General features: G+C 38.6%; 1 protein-coding gene across 2 annotated transcripts in view; it reads left to right on the forward strand.

Moving 5' to 3' along the window:
- CA10 (carbonic anhydrase 10) overlaps positions 1 to 20,104 on the forward strand; it is a 538,401-nt gene that overhangs the window by 233,689 nt on the left and 284,608 nt on the right. The window lies entirely within an intron of this gene.

Below are 20,104 nucleotides of genomic sequence, written 5' to 3' on the forward strand. Positions count from 1 at the left end.
TGGGCTCTGTTCTCTCTTCCTTTGTGCAGTCTGTTTACCATAAATACCATGAAGTTTGTAAGTTAATTTTTTTCTCCTTCTGATATATTGAAATATGTTTTCTCATACAATGTAACTGTAACAAATACACACCCTAATGACTCATCAAAAAGGTGTAAGTGACTTTGACTCAGCTCAAAAGGCAGGTTTTAAAAGACATTGCATGTGGTCGACGCCTGTTACCTGGTATTTGTGTACGGTTGTAAATATGAGAAGCATTTTGTGGAAAGGTTGTTATAGGTCATTTGGTTTATTGTTCTAATTCCATATAAAACTAAGCTATCCTAATTATCGTTCCATTTTCAGTGTTATTTTTATAAATCCTGCAAGGAACTTGCCATGGTTTCTACGTACACCTCTCTTTAAAACGAATTATTTATTTAAAGTCATGAACATGTGTGCGTTTGCTGGTCAGTATTTAAGAAAGAGAAGTTGCAGTTGTGATGAAATATTCAGTCATCCTTTTTTCTTGGAAAGGGTGATGTAGGGGATAATTGCATTCTAGGCAAAAGGAAAAGCAGAGGGAGAAAAGTCCAAGATACAGAATTGCAGAAATTACCTGGTGCCTGAGTTGCAGAAATTACCTGAAAGGTAGCCAGCAAAGCTGAACACGGAGACTGAAGAGGGGCTTGCAAGATGGTAGGCTGGAGAGGACAGCAGAGGGCAAATCCTGAGGCATGCTGAGGAGCTGAATCCTTTTCCTAAGAGTTATGGCAAGCATTCGAAGGGTTTTTAGATAAAGTATAGATTGAGATTGAGATGGAAAATATGTCAAGCTAACACACACAATGGATATATGATTTTTATTTTCCATCAGAATGTCTTAAAGGAAAAATGTTGATGTGAAAGAGGAAAAAATGTGGACACAGCTTCTCCCTAAAATTTATTGGGAAAGAAGAGATTGGGAGATTGTCTAGTGTTAAAAAATCACTCACATGTTATGATTTGGGGTTTTTATGTTTTAGAGGTTTTATTTTGAACAGATGATTTTGTATCTTTCCAATTCAGTAAAGTATACCTGATCCAAACCAATTTTCAAATGCATTGGAGTTTGGAATCTTGGCAACATTTACTTTTCATGATGTAAATATTTATATCTGGCACAACTTTTGTTGTCGGTGATTTGAAGAGCTGAGAACTGTCTGATGGTTTCTTTTGCATTGGTGAAAGGTAGAAAATAAAATATAGTCGATCATAGGATAAATTATTTGGTAATGAAATGCCTTAATTTGATAGACAGTAGGTAAACCATGTTTGCGTCATCATGTTTTGAAGGTGATGTTTAATGAGTAGGAGACTTGTTTTGAAAGTGAGAATTCAGATCACTGCTCTGAATTTCATTTTCCCTTAAAGAAATACCCAACATAATTGATTTGAAAATCACCCTGTAAGACGGGAAAGTTTTGTAGGATTTGGGCAAGATGCCACGTTTTGAAGTCTGAGACCAGCTGGGTGTCAGTAGGTGAAATGCACCCCAGTAACTGTGTGTTTTGTGTCACATTTTTTCCACAAGCATTATTCTTCCTGGTGTTTAAATGTATCTTATGCACAAAACCATGATGCAGCTCTCTGGAAACCCCTGACTTGTGTTACTATGTTTAACATATTTGGCCTGACATTGGACTCAAATGAAGGAACAAGGGCTTTATTTACCATAGTTTAAGGCTAAAATTCAACCTCAGTACAAGAATAACAAGAAAGGTTAGTTATTCTTTACTCTGGAGTAAACTTCTTATCCTATGCACTGTGCCTTGAATGTAAGAGAAATTATTCATTCTCACTTAAAAATGAGATTTATTTCACCTTTTAGCCTCATGTGACAGGTTGCAGTCAAATGCAGTTCAAACTGTGTTTCATGCAAAAAGTTGTTTATAATATTGCATATAAAAACCTTCAGGCTATGTACATAAGACATGACGTATTTGAAACACATGAATTTTTCTTATTTAGACTTGGGTCCCTTCCCCAAGATATATAAATGCAAATATCCAAAATTAATAAAATTGGAAACACTTCTGATCACAAGCATTTTGCATAAGGGATGTTAAATATGTAATTGTATTTTTACAAATGGCATGCCCTTAAGGCTGAGTTGCATGTAGATATAGGATTCCTACCTTGAAACCAATCTCCAACCCTTAACCCTGTTAAATTTAACTTCCAATTGCTAAATTGTTTGGAGCCAATTAATCCATTCTAATTAAAGCTATAAATTAACTCAAGAATCGGAAAGGAGGAGGATAGGGAGATAATTCTTTGTGGTTTCAGGTTGTTTAAAGTCTCCATATATGAAGAAGTTTGATTATGATATATTTTAAGCTGAGTTAAGCCTCACTGACTGCTTTAAAGATTGAGACCCTTGTTAGCCATTGAACTTGTAAAATTTCACAAAAATTTTTATCGTTCATGTCTTTTTGCCCTGATCGAAGTATGTGTACACAGTGTTTTGTGTTTTAATTTTAGTGTACTAGTCACATAAGTGAGATTCTTAGTAATTTGTAAATGAAATATAGAATGAGAAAATTCCTCAGCAAAATATGGATAACTTCACTTAATTATTTTGGAATATAGATACTTTGAGCATTTGATATAGGTAGGCATTGAAAGGTTGTGAGTTTAGCTTTCAGGGAGGAAATATGGCACATAGAAACCTATCTGCTGATCTAAAATATCTAAAGGGAGAAAAAACATTTAAACTGAGACTAAAACCCACTTGTCAATTCTACCGTTTTAACCAAAAATTAGTTCCACCATCTTTTCTCATCTTTCAACTCATTTAATACAATAGACACCTCAGTAGTTAATGACATGACAATTCCTTATCATGTGTTAAGTGTAAAAGGTAGGATCTAAAATTATCCACTTTATGATCCCAACGTGGTTTTAAAAAGTGTCCAAGATATGCATAAAAAAGAGATTGTGATGAAGGATATTGTTTTATTTTTTCTTTTCTAAAGTTTCTGGATTTGATAACACAGGCTTGCATTTGGTAATCTGAAAAACACTTTTGTTCTAACCTCCCTCTCCATTTCATATCAAAATATATTTGGAGTTGATAAATGTGGTAGATAGAAGAATGCCCACACCCAAGGATGTCCACATCTTAATCCACAGGACTTGTAAATGTGTCACTTTACATAGCAGAAGGTATCCTTAAGATATGATTAAATATAGGATTTTAAAACTGGAAGGTCACCCTGGACTATCCAGGTAAACCCCTTGTAATCGCAGAGTCCTTAAAAGGAAAAGACAGAGGCAGGAGAGTCCGAGTCAGAGAACAGAGACGTGAGGATGAGCGGAGAGGTAGGAGTGATACAGGGCCACGAGCCGAGGAGGCTTCTAGAAGCTACAAAGGGCAAAGAAACAGAAACAGTTTCCAGAAGGAATGCAGCCCTACTGACACCTTAATTTTAGCCTAGCAAAACTGATTTGAGATTTCTAACTTCCCAAATGTAAGATAATAAATTTAAGCTAACTTAAACCACTAATTATGGGGTAATTTGTTGCAGTACCAAAAGGAAACTAAAATAATAGATGTGAATATAAAGATTTTAGTGGTTTACTAACCACAAATCAACACATTATTTTTTAAAACTTTTTGGCTTTTTAATAAAATTATAGCAAGAAACAACCTTTTTCTGTACAACAGGGAAACAATCAAAATGAATCTAATCACAGATCCATAGCAGCTTAGATTCGTGACAGCACCCTTGGAAGCCAGCTCATGACACATCCGGTCCAGTGCTGGAGTCTAAGTTCCTCTCCACCCTCAGTCTTATCTCATCGTTTCGAGGAGTCCTATACTACAGTAGTTCTTCATATGGATTCTGTGTTTGGTCTCTGCTGCAGAACATTGGACAGCCATCTTTTTCTTCTAAAATTTTAAAGTGTATGGTTCAGTGACATTGAGTACATTCAGGCTGTTGTGCAGTCATCACAACTATGCATTTTTGTAACTTTTTTATCATCCCAACTTGAAACTCTGTACCCAGTAAACAAGAACTCCCCATTTTCTATCCCACCCTGCCCCGGTAATCTTTGTCCTACTTTCTGTCTCTCTTTTTTTAAAATTATGCTTTAAGTTCTGGGGCACATGTGCAGAATGTGCAGGTTACATAGATATACACATGCCATGGTGGTTTGCTGCATCCATCACCCTGTCATCTACATTAGGTATTTCTCCTAATGCTATCCCTCCCCTAGCCCCTTCCTCCTGACAGGCTGCAGTGTGTGATGATCCCTTCCCTGTGTCCATGTGTTCTCGTTGTTCAACACCCTCTTATGAGTGAGAACATGCAGTGTTTGGTTTTCTGTTCTTGTGTCAGTTTGCTGAGAATGATGGTTTCCAGCTTCATCCATGTCCCTGCAAAGAGCATGAACTCATCCTTTTTATGGCTGCATAGTATTCCATGGTGTATATGTGCCACATCTTCTTTATCTAGTCTATCATTAATGGGCATTTTGGTTTGTTCCAAGTCTTTGCTATTGTGAACAGTGCCGCCTACTTTCTGTTTCTATGAATTTGCCTGCTCTCAGTACCTCACAGAAGTAGAATTATATAATATTTATCTTTTTATGTCTGACTTATTTCACTGGATATGTTTTCAAGGTCCATCCGGGTTGGAGCAGGTATCCATTTAATTCATTTTTAAGGCTACATAATATTCCATTGCATGTATAGACCACATTTTGTTTGTCTGTTCTGTTGATAGACATTCGGGTTGCATCCAGCTTCTGATTATTGTGAATAATGCTACTATGAAAATTGGTAAACAGCTAACTGTTTGAGTCCCTGCTTCCAGTTTTTCTGGGCGCATAGTAAGGAGTGGAATTACTGGGGCAAATCTATGTTTAACTTTTTGAGGACTGTCACACTGTTTTCCACAGTGGCTATAGTATTTTACATTCCCATCAGCAACACATGGATTCCAATCTTGCCATATCCTCACAGACACTTGGTTGTTGTTGTTGTTGTTGTTGTTGTTGTTGTTGTTGTTGTTGTTACTTACTTATTTTTAAATAGCCATCCTAATGGTTGTGAAGTAATCTCTCATTTCCCTAACAACTTGACAGACTTTCACCAACATTCAGTACAAGTTTTTGGAATACAATGTATTCTTGATACAGAAGGTAGAGGATTTTGAAACCTCTGGGGAGGAGGCAGGTGGTAGAAATAATTGACCTCATCCTATTGGCAGTCAGGAATATAAAAGTAATATACAGGTGTGGTGGCTGGAGTACCTGTAATTCCAACTACTCAGGAGGTTAAAGTGCAAGGATCACTTGAAGCTGGGAGTTCAAGACCTGAGCAACATAATGAGACCCCATCTTCAAAAACAGAGACAGGGGAAGAGAGAGAAGCAGAAAAGAGACTGGGCATCAGTGGACTGTGGACCTACATGGATTATCTCAAAGAAGCCTTTCCCCCAGATCTTCAAGTTTCTTGTTTGAAATTTTGCCCAGTGGAGGCTAAAACTACTGTTGTCATCAGTTTCCTTTTGGTTTCTTGATACCTGGGGCTTATATCAGGAAGAGTCTCAGCAAGAGACATGGAACATTGCGTGAGGATCCCTCACAGATGGATCATTTATAACCACCACAGGTCTGGAAGGGTTGAGGAGAGGGAGTGATGACCTGAACCGGGAGACCAAAAGAACCAGCCGTGGAGAGGAACACCTGACCTTCAGCGAGAGAAGCAACCAGCTCAGGGCAACCCCCGGGGTGAATAGGGAACAAGGCCCTGACTGCATTCCCTTCCTCCCGTCTTACGGAAAGAAGGCAGAAGCCAAAGGTGCTTGTTGAATCAGTCCATGCAAGCCAGCCTCCAAGCCCCTAAGTAAGGTAAAGATGTATGCAAAAGGACGATCGGAAGACATTCGACACAAAGCTGTAGGTGTATCTACATGGAAATTTCCACATTTCCCATGAAATAAATATGAGCTAATAAAACTCATAATTGTCTATAAATGAGGTATAAATACTTCAGCTCGGCATTCACAGCCCTTGTAATACAGCCCTAAATCTCCTTTCCAGAGACATTTATACTATATTTTGTATATAGCTTTTATTCCCTGTGAGAGTGTAAACTTTAAGAAAAAAAGAAACTGAATGTCCCTCTTACCTTTTCCTGGGATTTATGCTTTGGACACAATATGCCCTTCCCCCAACTTGCCTAAGGAGTCCCAACCCCTGCTTTTTTATTATTAAATCTCTGTGACTCCAGTAATATCTCTTTCATTAAACTTCTCTTGATCTCTTTAGCTAATGGAAATCTCTCTTTATTTGGTTCTTAAGCACCTTACTTACATTTATTTTAACATCTGAACCTTGGCCTATAGTATTAATATTGCTTTCCTTGTAAGGAATAATAAGACAAATATACTATAGAGATTAGCCCTTAGATTAAGAGCTTCTTATCATAAACATACTTTCATATTTTCATTTTATATCTGTGGGGTTATCCATGACAGTGCTGGCTGATTTGAATTGAACCAAGAGCACCCTTGCTTACCAAGAAAAGCATTTAGGTGGAATTCACCAATAGTTGCTATGATCCAAGGTGGAGGAAAATGTGAGAAGGCCCAGGATGGAAAATAACTTTGATATCCACAGAATCTGTTACCAAAACTAATCTTCAGTTATTGTGTTTTTATGACTATTAAAATAAATTGAAAAAAAAAAAGAAGAAATGTGAATTAGTTTGGCATTTAAAATCTTATCACTTCTGTGTTTTTAAATTTTCCTGTGAACCTGACTGCAAAATTTAGTTGACTGTATTTAATCATTGCCATTCACAACATGTCCACATTGCTATATTCTGAAACCTTTTATGTTTGAGGCTTTTATGTTCCCTCAAAAAGTTTATGATACGTTTTGGGAGAAAATATAGATACATAGAAGTTAACTGGCAGTAACTGATTTAAATAACTATTTGAGATAATAGTGGAATAGATATCAAGAAGTGATTAATTAGAAAATCAATCATTTTGGCATTAATGTTTTAATGAGAATAAGAAGTTGGGTTGGTCCAACAAGACTTTATGGAGGTGCTAGGATATGAGCTAGCATGAAAAGGGAGGTAGAAATATATGTAGGTTGCAGGAGGATCTTTAAATGTCAGATGATCTTACTCCATGTGCAGAAAATGAGAAGAAAAGAAGAAGGTAGATCGATTTTGTCATCTAAATGTGTTGCTGTCATGCTGATTTTTATTGGATCACTGATCTTAAATTTTCATGGATAAGTATCCTTATTCATTTAAATCTCACTCGTTGTCTTTAAGCACCAAGGGGTCTGTTCATTTAAATCTAATTCTAACCAACAAGGAAAGGCTTAGTGATGTGGAATGGACAGTAACTCTAGGAAAAAGCAGGTGTGTTATCTTAGAAATAATGGTAGCAAGGTTAAAAAAAAAAATAGGCATTGCCAGACATGGATATGAAAACTTCAAAAGGCAGATTTTTAAAATATCATGATTAAAATTGATGTAGCCCCATTGCCTCATAGAAGATGACTCTAGTGGATTGGGAAGCTCTTAAAAATAAGATTACGGTAATACAATTACAAACGATAGTACCAAAAAAGGCTAAAGATACGGATGTGGCTGCACAGGGAATTTTATGAGAAATAATATTGTTAAATGGCATGTAAGAGATGTAGGAGAAAGGGCTTACGGTCAAGGAGGACCAGAGGAGAAATGATTTGCAAATAGTTTCACAGAGAATAAAGCCCAGAACAAGTTGAGGTTTCCAAAAAATGAGGAGCACTTTCAAAAGTTGTGGTTAGGGGAAGAAAGGTAAGTAAGACGATGTGTACCTCCATTTAGGAGAGAATAGAGGGCCACGGATGACCAGATGTGAGAATTGGGTTTGAATTTTAGATTGCCATTGCCTAGCAGTACTGTCGTAGGTACATGTGAGAAGGAGCTGGGTGATTCGAAGTGAAGCAGGATTATCTTTGATTACCAAATAAAGGATTTGTTTGGCTTAACTTCTCTAAGCTCAGGTTTCCTCATTTTTAAAAGGACCATCATCACACTACCTTCTTCACAAGGTGGTGGTGGAGAGAATTATATGAAAAAATGCACTCATTAGGCAGGTTATAATGCAAATTATCAAGCCAGTGACTGGCAGAGAAGAACATGTTGTCAGCTACCATCACAGGTGGTGGTGTCGTCAGCAAGAAAACACAACTCCCACTTGAATTTCTCCATCAAAGAAACTAATGTTTGCATTAGAATTCATAGCATAGGTACTGAGAGGTAATTTCCTTTTTTTTTTATTGCATTTTAGGTTTTGGGGTACCTTTGAAGAACATGCAAGATTGTTGCATAGGTACACACATGGCAGTGTGATTTGCTGCCTCCCTCCCCTTCACCTATATCTGGCATTTCTCCCCATGCTATCTCTCCCCAACTCCCCACCCCCACTGTCCCTCCCCTATTTCCCCTCAACAGATCCCAGTGTGTGATGCTCCCCTCCCTGTGTCCACGTGTTCTCATTGTTCAACACCTGCCTATGAGTGAGAACATGTGGTGTTTTATTTTCTGCTCGTGTCAGTTTGCTGAGAATGATGGTTTCCAGGTTCATCCATGTCCCTACAAAGGACACGAACTCATTGTTTTTGATGCCTGCATAATATTCCGTGGTGTATATGTGCCATATTTTCCCCGTCCAGTCTATCATCGATGGGCATTTGGGTTGGTTCCAGGTCTTTGCTATTGTAAACAGTGCTGCAATGAACATTCGTGTGCATGTGTCCTTATAGTAGAATGATTTATAATCCTTTGGATATATACCCAGTAATGGGATTGCTGGGTCAAATGGAATTTCTACTTCTAGGTCCTTAAGGAATTGCCACACTGTCTTCCACAATGATTGAACTAATTTACACTCCCACCAGCAGTATAAAAGTGTTCCTATTTCTCCACATCCTCTCCAGCATCTGTTGTCTCTAGATTTTTTAATGATCGCCATTCAAACTGGCGTGAGATGGTATCTCAATGTAGTTTTGATTTGCATTTCTCTAATGACCAGTGATGATGAACATTTTTTCATATGTCTTCTTTTGTAAAGTGTCTGTTCATATCCTTCGCCCACTTTTGAATGGGCTTGTTTGTTTTTTCCTTGTAAATCTGTTTTAGTTCTTTGTAAATTCTGGATATCAACCGTTTGTCAGATGGGTAGTGATTTACTCTTTAAAAGACAGAAGAAGAATTCAGAGCCACCTCGCTAGTACCTCCAACCCAAAAGGTTAAAAATCAGTAGGCATAAAGATAAAACTCTCCTCTCAAACATATATTTACATAAAATGTCACAGATTCAGGCTGGGCAAGATATTCTGTAAGAACACTACATGTGAAAAAGTAAAAGAAGTTAATGGATAATGTGCTTAGTTGAGTAAATAACACAGGAAAAATGCCAAGAGATGAATTCAGTCTAACTACAAAGTACATAGGTTCTACATCCATGACAAGTGAGGCCATTGTCATGCAATACCCTTCACTGATAAGACAGTATCTGGAATACTGCCATCAGTTCCCCTAGTGCTGATGGTAAGATTAGCTAATAGAAAAGACATTAACAAAATAAAGTCCAGAAGAAGAAAAAGTAATGAAAAATCAAAATGTTCTGTATTCAGTTTTCTCTGTCAATCTATGTATCTATTGGAAAGGAAAAGATTTTAAGAAGTTATTACAGCTGACTTTTAATTGTACCTTTTCTGTGCAGGCTGAGACCTAGAGAGAACTAGCCCTGCTCTTCGGAAGCAGCTTTGGCCAGACTTCAATTCATAGTAGGAATTCAAGCTATGTGAAAATTGAATGACCTTCTGTTTCATTGAGACCCTTGGCACAAAAAGAGTTCCAATGGGCATTCAGGGATACTTGAAATTGTAGAACACACTGAAGCATCAGATGAGAGCTTTGACTTGACCTGTGAACCCCCTTCCAACCTGTATGTACTTTGATTCTGTGTGAGCAGTGGTTAGATGGGATATGTGGAATATATTTGCTTGCAGCCACCCTGGAATGAGGATTTAACTAGGATGTAAATCCTCCTAAAGGAAAACATTCTTTAAAGCACTAGCATTGGAAGATACTTGTCATCTTCTTCTCAACCACTGTCAAAATTATTCCTCAAAGTTTTAGATACAGACTTTCTCCTTTGGTATTTTGTGCTCTGAGTAGCTGGAATGAAGGATTCAGAACAAAATGAATGTTATAAAAGAGGACTTTGATTACAGATTTAAAAAATGAGACCAAGGTAATTGTGTTTGTACTCAGAGCAGAGCTTTCCGCAGGGAGTGAAAGATTTCAGTGTGTAGCAGTGAACAGTGATGAAACAGAAGCAAAACGTGAAAGACGAAGATGCTGTATTTTAAGTTGGGAAATGGATTCAGCGCAGAGGCATTCCGTTGTGGGTATCAGGTTCTCATGCACGATTGCTGAGCTTAGATATAGGCTGAGGATTGCCGCTCACTGTCTTGGCAGTTCCATGTAATGCTCACCTGTTGACATCATCCAGAAAATCAATGCAGTCATTAGGCAAATCTCCCAAGGAAATGCCTGGTTGTTGGCTTTCATATTCCGTAAGTGTCTCTAATCCTCTCTCATCCTTTACTCCTCTGGTGAGTATTAGAAAAAACTTGGCTCTTCTTTCCTGCAGCATATTCCTTTATTTTTCTATACTTCTATTTTTTTTCTCCTTCCTTAAATCTCTTTTTCTCTCTTAGCCTTTTCTTTTCTCTCCAGTCTTTATTTCCAACCTTCTCTCTCTCTTTCGTTTCCCTGTGTCTCTTTCCCTGTCCTTTCCCTTCTTCCCTATTTTCTCCTGGTTCTGTGTACGTATGACCAAGGAACCTGTGCCTTCTCTTTTCTGTATGGGTGGAATTGGTTCTCCCCTTTCATAGAACATTTTAACCAAACACAGAAAGATTGACAGTTGTACAATTTTAGTGACAATACTTAGAGAAAATTTAAGTTATCCCAGAACTGAGTATAATTTTTATTAAAAATATGGAAGGACTAACTTCAGATGTTTAATTAATTTATAGGCAGATGAATTCCTAGAAGAGAGACTGTTCTCCATGAATCTCATGAGTTCAATATCCATCACATCATACCACTTTAGTTTTCTGGTTACGTAATCCCACAGATAAAACTAACAGGCATTTGGCCAGGTGTAGTGGCTCACTCCTATAATCCCAGCACTTTGGGAGGCCAAGGAAGGCAGGCAGATCACCAGGTCAGGAGTTCGAGACCAGCCTGACCAATATGGTGAAACCCTGTCTCTACTAAAAAAAAGTACAAAAATTAGCAGGATGTGGTGGCGCACACCTGTAGTCCCAGCTACTCAAGAGGCTGAGGCAGCAGAATCATCTGAACCAGGGAGGAAGAGGTTGCAGTGAGCCAAGATTTCACCACTGCACTCCAGACTGGGTGACAGAGTAAGACTTGGTTTCAAAAAACAAACAAAACTAACAGACATTTTACAAAACAACCAGCCTCTTAAACATAGGGAACAAAATATGCTGTTCACATAACACTGCTTGCAGCTCAGCTCTCTTACCATCTATCTAAATACGGGAGAGAAAAGAAAAACTCATGACCTAATTTTTACAGACTTCTTTCCAGCCAGCTTCACTTGTCAAGCAGCCTAAGACAAATGGTTTTACATTAGTTAAAAACACAAGACTGGTAGATCTCCTGGACCGTGGGAGAAACAGTCACACATACCCAAGATAAGCTTTTGATGCTGATTTTAAAAAGCTGGTATCAGTTGTGCATTCTCCCCAAGAAGGTTCTGAAATTGGTTGATCTACTCTTTGTAAACCTGACTATTTGAATCAACTCACAAAGTTGTTCTATGTGAGCTTTAGAGACTTTTAATCTTATTAAAGAGATATTATTGCCTATAACCAGCTATCTTTGGTTGGAAAATTAAAATAAAAATTCATAATTTATCCACTACCTCAGAAAAGAAATATAGTAGATTCTGTTAGAAGGACTTAAGGAAATGCTCATTTTCTTCAAAGCTTCGTTTCTGAAACAAAAGAACTGGATTAAAGCTGAGAAACTGGGATAAATAATGCAATTTGGGAAGTCTGTGCAGTGTAAACAATTGAACATCTGAGCAACTCTCAGACTTAATTTTTCCAATGAAGATTTAATGTCATATAGATACAACTTTATTAATGTTGCATGAAAGATTAAGAATAACTAAAGTAAGCCATCTCTTTCCAGTATGTCATGTTTTAAACATTTTAAAAAGTTGGATGTTGTAGTCCCTTGCTCTGTAATATACTAGAGCCAAGATCTAAACTGCAGATAATGTTGAAATAAGCCATTCAGCCTAATATCTGTTTTTCTCATACAGCAAACCCAGTGTCTATTCAGTAAGGCGAATTTTTTAAGTTTTATTTTGTTAATGTTGTCTTTTCTCACCTAATGTTCTGAAAAGATGCGTGTTCTGTTTTTTACTCAAATCTTCATCAGACGTGACACTTGATATGATGTCAGTCCTTTCTGGCTCTTAGCTGTGAAACATGCATGTTCTAACCCACGTGAAACACTTAGATATGATATCATAAGAGAAAGGCACATGGTTTCATTTTTACCAATGGGTGAAACACTCACACAGTTTGGTATGTTTTATCTAATAGAAACCTATCAAACTATCAGCATCTCGCCTGCCTAAAAATATTTTCTGCCACCTTCCTATCAGGCATATTTTTCACATCTCATCTAAGGAGCAGAGATTTTTCTCAATGTGCATGTTCCTCTGAAATATTCAGAAACTATTTTTTTTAAGGTAAGGAAAAGCCACTCTTGTTTCCCTTTAAGCCAAGTAGCTATTTTCACTAATTTCTCAATATAAGCAGAATGCATTACTTGTGCTATGATGGAAAAATGAATACATATTATGCTTAGTATGTTGCTATTTAATGCATCGTTGCTAGGTAGGTTTGAATACAGAAATCAGTTCAGTGTTTGTTGATTTGCACATCATTTATTCTGAGCTTGTCAAATTCAAATAGAGTAAGATTTTCACAAAGTTATCAGTTCAAAATAAGTGTTGTGTCACTCTTCCAGAGTCTGATGCTCTCTCCGCCTAGGTTTGGAGGTTGAGATGAGGATTCTTCTGCAAATCATTTTCTGAAGAAGTGTTCTCGAGTGAAAGCTGCAAGGGAATGGGGGAAGTGGACCTGGGGAGAAGTTCAGCAAAGATACAAGAGTAACTGGAGTCCAACCGTAGCCTGATCCCACGGTGATACAGTTTGGATATTGTGCCCCTCACATCTCATGTTGAATTACAATCGCTAATATTGAAGGTAGGGCCTGGCAGGAGGTAATTGGACTGTGGGGGTGGATTTCTCATTAATAGTTCAGGGCCATCCGCTCGGTGCTGTCGTCATGAGTGATTTCTCACCAGATATGGTTATTTAAAATGTGTGGCATCATTCCCCTTTCTGGCTCTTGTTCCTGCTTTTGCCATGTGATTTGCCTGCTGGTACTTTGACTGCCATGAGTTAAAAACTTCCTGAGGCTTCCCCAGAAGCTAAGCAGATGCCAGTACCATGCTTATACAGCCTCTAGAACTGTAAGCCACTTAAACCTCTTTTCTTTATAAATTACCCAGACTTGTCACTTTCTATATAACAAGGCATGGACAGTTTAACACACACAGGGACATCTTAAGTGTGAATAACACCAAAGTGCTCTTGTCCTGCCACCCACTCCTAGGGGACAGAGAGGCAGCCTTCAGTACTTTCTAAAAGGCACATCTTTTCCTGGTATTCCCGGGCAAGGTGTCTCCTGTACAGTGGTATCCTTAATGAGTTGGTTTATTCTGCCTTTCAGAGCCCAACATGTGTCTTTATTCCTACCTCCACATTGAGTGCCATCAAGGTGGTGACTTGAAATCCACCATGGTAGGGTGTGTTAACATCACAGAAATCTGCAAATGCTACCTATCAGGGCTTCTTTATTTAATTGTATTTATTTATTTTGGCTGGAGAGCTGGATGATATAGATTTATCAGCACACCACTGCTCTTCTAGGTCAAGGGCAGTTCCCACAAGAAAGGTGAGTTGATTGCAGCCAAAATTAATAGAAGCTGGGGGACATGTCCAGTGGCCTTAAAATGTGAACCCAGGTGGATCATCAACTATTGCAGCTGGTGTTGGAAAGAAAGCCTCAGATTCATTACAAATATTCATATCGGAAAGGACTCCATTGGTCATGGTTTGGCCTCCTGAAGAATGATTCAAACTGAACTGCCTGTGCCCTGTTATTTCAGGTCTCCCAGGCCCAGTTGCAACTACCTCCTTCACAAAGGTGAGGGGCAGGGGGAAAGCACAGGTGTGATTATATGGAGCTGTGACTTTTCTTAGTTTCATCTTAATTCCTTTTTCAGTACATCTTTGTATTAGTCTGTTTTCATGCTGCTAATAAAGACATACCTAAGACTGGATAATTTATAAGGGAAAAGAGGTTTCATGGATTCACAGTTCCACATGGCTGGGGAGGCCCCACAAACACGTTGGAAGGTCAAAGGCATGTCTCGCATGGCAGCAGACAAGAGAAGAGAATTTGTGCAGGGGAATTCCCCTTTATAAGACTGTCAGATCTCGTGAAACGTATTAACTCTCAGGAGAATAGCATGGGAAAGACCCACCCCTGTGATTCAATTATCTCCCACTAGGTCTGTTCCATAACATGGGAATTGTGGGAGCTACCATTCCAGGTGAGATTTGGGTGGGGACACAGACAAACCATGCCAGTTTTGTTTCCTTGCTTGCCTCCTCCAAGACCACAGTCCTTCTTGTGACGCCTTTGCAATGAAAAGGTTGGCATATAGGTTTGGCTTTTGCCCATTGCCTTAGCAGTCACAATGTTCTCAACTTCGTTATGAGTTTAAGCTTCTACTCCTCCAGAGCCTGGGAAGTCCTGGGCTATTTCAGAACCCAGATGCCAATCAGCTTCCGGCCAATGACACTGTGTTTCCAGCAGCATAGCATGCAGTACTGTAAATATATGCTGGAAATATATTCAAAACCTAAAGAGAGGAAATAGGAACTTTTAGGCTTTTCCAAGTGTGTGATCCTTATTCTACACATTGCCTGTTAATGATCCAGTTTCTGAATCTAAAAGGTAAGATTTTTTTTTTTTTACAAAAAATGAATAGCAGTGAGGAAATAGCCCTATGCCAAGCAGTTTTGAGTCCATGCTGTTCAATCAATTCGATGTATTACTAGCATTTTCCTCAAGAGTGTAATATATGACAACTGCCAAGCTTTCCTTTAGCGATTACAAAAAGGACAGATACTGGAGTGAGCCATATTTCTGCACTGCAGGGATATAAAAAATGAACTGCTAAAAACGGCCCGGGAGGAATGAATAGCAATAAGACATCAATGTCATCTGTATACTGATTTGTGATGAATTTCCAAAGGGCTTAATGGTATGATGCTGTGATATATAGGGGCTTCCTGAAAGTTAATAACTGTAAGTCATCCACTTGGAGGAATGTAATGGGGGAAAGTAAGTGGTCACAGATAATATATAAATAAGTAACTTTATTAATATAGTCAAACAGTTTTGTGTTCTATGTTGTTGGCCTCTATGATTAGAAATATAAAATTAAAAGGATCATGAAGACATGGGAAAGCTGAATGTTACACAAACTCCCAGGATTACACTTGGTGAGAACCTTAATTTGATTTCCAATAGATTGGAATCAGTCTATTGGAATCAATCTAACTGAAGGGAAGAATGTTAGAGTTTGTTGATCACCTTTCAGGTGAATTAATAACAGACTTCTAAAGGAGGCATTCAAGTGAGAGCAACAAAATCTGTCTGGACGAACAAATTGTCCTTGCCGATTACCATGAGCTCTGGTATTTCCTACATGGATGGTGTGCTTGAAACATCAACAGATATGAGGCAGAGGATCTGCATATGGATAACCCTGTTTGACCTACAGTCTGGGTTCTTTTTGGCCCACTAAGTTTTATGGCTGTATCAAACAGCATCTGGTTAGCAGCAAGGTGTGTAATATACAGAAAGCAGTCAATAAATGTTTATTGAATGAAATAATAAATAGATGAATTCTAAAATGCCCCAGATCCTGGAATTACAAATAAATGATAAAAGGGAAAGGGAATAAATATATCGAGTACCTACTACCTCCATTTATACATGCATATTTTATCTTCTTTAATTCCCCAAATGACCTGAGATGGTCAGTTTTACAAACCAGGAAACTGAAATGTGCAGTTGTTAAATAACTTACCCAGAGTTACAGAGATGACAAGAAACAGAGCTGAATTTCCATCTTAGGTTGTCTGACTCCAAAACTGATTTCCTTTCCAGAATGTTGCACTGAAACTGAAGACAGGGGAGAAATATATTCTGTCTATATCAAGGGCTTAGGAAGAAGGCATAGGTCAGAGGAGTCCTGACCTTTAGCCAGTTTCCTTCCTTTGCCATGTTTTGAGAGCATGAGGGAAGGGGTGGGTGTCCTGATATCACCATATTTCAGCCTATTAATTGCACCTCTGCAGTCTGTTTGTTTTGACTCTAGTACCATACATATTTTGTCCTTAGGAGTGGTGCTACATGTCTGCTTTGTTATCTGGCTGTTGCTCTCTTCCCTGGCAAGGTGGCAAATTACATACTGAATGTCATTTCTGAATGGGTAGTTAATTTTTTTACACCTTTCTTTGAAAAAATGGCACATAAAATGCTCAAGATAGTTATCATCACTGCACCAGTTCTGGCAGCTATAGAGTCAGGGGAAAACACACAGTTTTAATTTCTAGGGCACGACATATATGCTTTCTCTCTGTAAGAAAAAATGGCAGCGGTGCTTTCTCTGTCTCCTCTGCAGTCTCTCTTCATTGCTAGGTCTCTTACTTTGTAATGAGGACAGACCTTAGTGTTTTTGCAGCTGGGATGTTTACCCTAAAAGCATGATGGCACTTTGGAAATCCTAATAGGCACATTTCCAAGTTCCTTGGGGCTCAGAGCAGATCAGGAATAACTTTTAAAGTCATGAGCCTCAAAGGACTGGCCAGTGTAAATGGCCTGTCTCTGTTTCTCCTAGGCAGTCATCCTTTAAGTCATTTCATATGATGTGCATAATTTAACAGAGGCAGAGCTGACACATCCCTGCCATTCATTTCTCAGGCTGCCCTCAGTTCTGTGTGAATAATAATAATGATAATAGATGGAAATTTAAGATTTGTTCTTCTCCTAGTTCAGTGTTAAGACTGAAAGGAATTCAAAGGTGACCCTCAGTTCCCAAGTCACATCAGGAAGAGGATAATCAAAGGCTTTGATTACAATGGTATCTGGCTCAGCATCCCCACCAAACACTATTGCTGCCAGCTTACCCCAGCCTCCCAGGGTCATCCCTTCTGCACAGTCCTGGGAGACACATCTTTCCTTGGAGGCTGGTACTTGGGGAGATGTGGTTATTCAGACTTCTCTCACCCAACAGCATTCTACTGTACTCTTGCAAGCACCGCTGAAACATGACACTGCAACTTCCATCATGACAGTGGTATTTTCTCCAAAGCAAATAAAGAAATTTTTACCAAGCCTGAAAGGTCTGACCTTGAAGGGACTTGAGTCTTCTTTCAAGTTTCCCAGAAGATAGCATGGCTTCCCCAAATTTCACAAAAGTCTCAAACAGTTTAAAACAAGATCGCTGGGGACTTGCTAGGATGCCGTTTGAATGAACTGCACCAAATGAGACTCTGAGACTGAATCACCAACACAAGGATGTATCTGCTAGGCAGGCATGCCTTCAGACTCACTCTGCCTTCAATTCTTTAACTGCCAAAAAGTGGTGCATTTCCTCCCCCTGCTTTTCTGGGGATTCTCACTGTCAGTTCCAAAGTCTCCTCTGCTGTTTCTTGAGAGTGCCCTGAAACCTTTATGTAAATATGTCTTAGAGGCTAGAATCAATACCTTTGTGATTCTAGAGAGATATGCAAATTCAGCTCATACTTAACTCCCTGTGCACGGGAAGAAATTCCTCCCACTATCCTGCCATTCAGGAGGAAGCCTTAGTTAATGGGTGACCTTTACTCTGCCCCTTAGCTTGCTTCTCTTCCCCAGCTACAAAGAGTGGGCAAAGCCATTGGGTTGAGCTTTTCCTTCTGTAACTGATGGATAGATTCTTAGCACAGACAAGTGAACTGCCTGCAGAAGGCTATGAGATTTTTTTTTTTTAAATGCTGTTAGTGTGAATGCAGCATTATTAGAATGTACTCTGAGTTTTAGATAGATATTTTATCCTTTTGTTACCAAGGCTTTTCAAAAGATAAAATATACATTATACTGCATGGAGTATATGAAAGTTCAGTAAAATATGATAATGTTGCCTCACACGCTGTTCTCTTGGGAATGATATCAGGAAAATGTTTTCCTCTGACAGCCTCTTATAATGGATGAAAATATTCCCTTTCATTGCACACACAGTGCAAGGTTTGAGGCATATTATTGGAGTCAGGTAATCTGCCTCTGAAATACTGGTATTTGAAAAGCAAATTTAAGGCTTAGGACCTTTTAGCTTTATGATCATTGACACTGATGTTAGTAAACTCTTTCAGTAGCTATGAAGAAGAGAAATGGCAGGCAAGTTTTTTCTTTTTTTTTTTTTTTTTATTACCGTTTGCTTTGTAGTGACTGTACCATATGGAGTGCAGTAAATAAACTTTGAAGGGGGCAGGATACATGAAAACAAGGAATGCACTTGGACTCCAGTGGTCCCTGAGCAAGTGACTTTACCTCCTTCAGCCTTTTTCCTGACTTATAGACCAGAGTTTATATTTAAAAATGATGGTGAGGATTACAGCTTATTGGAATGCTCCCATTACTGTGCCTAGCACATAGTGTTTTCACAATTTAATTCTAATTTTACAGAGAAACAGCTGACTCCAGAAATGATGTTAATAGAGGCTATTCATGTAATAATATGCTTGTGACTTGAAGTCAGCGTTATTTATTCCATCAAGTTGACTATGCTGCTTAGTCCGCAAAAGAGGTAAAGGTGCTGCATAGAACATCGTGAGATGGGTGCTAGATGTAGGGGCTTTGTAGAATGTGATATCTATACTTCTTAGTCTTCGCGAAGTACAGTAATATATGTAAATTACTCATGTAATCACTCACATAATTTATAATTTGTCGTATATTTTACCATGTCTAATGGTCTGTTTGCTTATTTCTGAAGGCTGCAAATTATTTGGCACATAGTAGGTGCCCAATTAATATGCACTGAAATGGTTGGCCAGTGCTTGATAAATGTTTATTATACTTATTTGGGCTAGGATGACCAAACGAGGTTAAAGAATATCCAGAAATATGAATGATTTCATTATCGCTTCTATGATGTTCCCCCAAAAATGACCAATAGGTAATTTGGAATTCTACAGATTCAGCAGAGGCTTCTCCGTCATATCAGATGATTAGGCACTCCTAACTGTAGACCAGCCAGGCTTCCATTCTGGTTTTCAAACTCCTGTTTTAGCTCATTACTATTCTGTCTCATTCTTTTTGAACGTCTAAATTGTCCTTTTGGTATCATTCCAACCAGCAGTCTCAACTTAGCCTTTCACTCCTGCTTGGCTGACCGAATATACACAGGAACTATTGCAACACAGAAGCATCCATATACTATGTCAACTAATGGATCTGGTAATACTGTGCAGAATGAACCATTTTTCTCTAATTCTTCACTTGCTCATTAAATCTGGATATGCAAATAATATCCAAGATCATTCTCTCGCTTAATCTGTACAACTTTGTGAGGTTGTCAAGGCAGGGCGTTAGGAAGTTATTGCCATGATAATGCTAACAACCATGAAAAGCTTAGTGATATAAAACAATGTGTATGTCTTGCTCATGAGTCTTCAGGTCTGCTGTGAAAGGTCTGATTCAAGCTTCAAGTCAATGTCAGATGTATTCTGTGGCCCAGGGTGAAGAGGCAGCAGCTACAAGGAGCGTGTCCTCTTGACTGAGATTAAAAGCTCCTGGAGGGGCAAGTGGAACCACGCA

Source organism: Saimiri boliviensis, chromosome 17, assembly GCF_048565385.1.
Source record: "Saimiri boliviensis isolate mSaiBol1 chromosome 17, mSaiBol1.pri, whole genome shotgun sequence".
In the NCBI taxonomy this organism is placed as follows: domain Eukaryota; kingdom Metazoa; phylum Chordata; class Mammalia; order Primates; family Cebidae; genus Saimiri; species Saimiri boliviensis.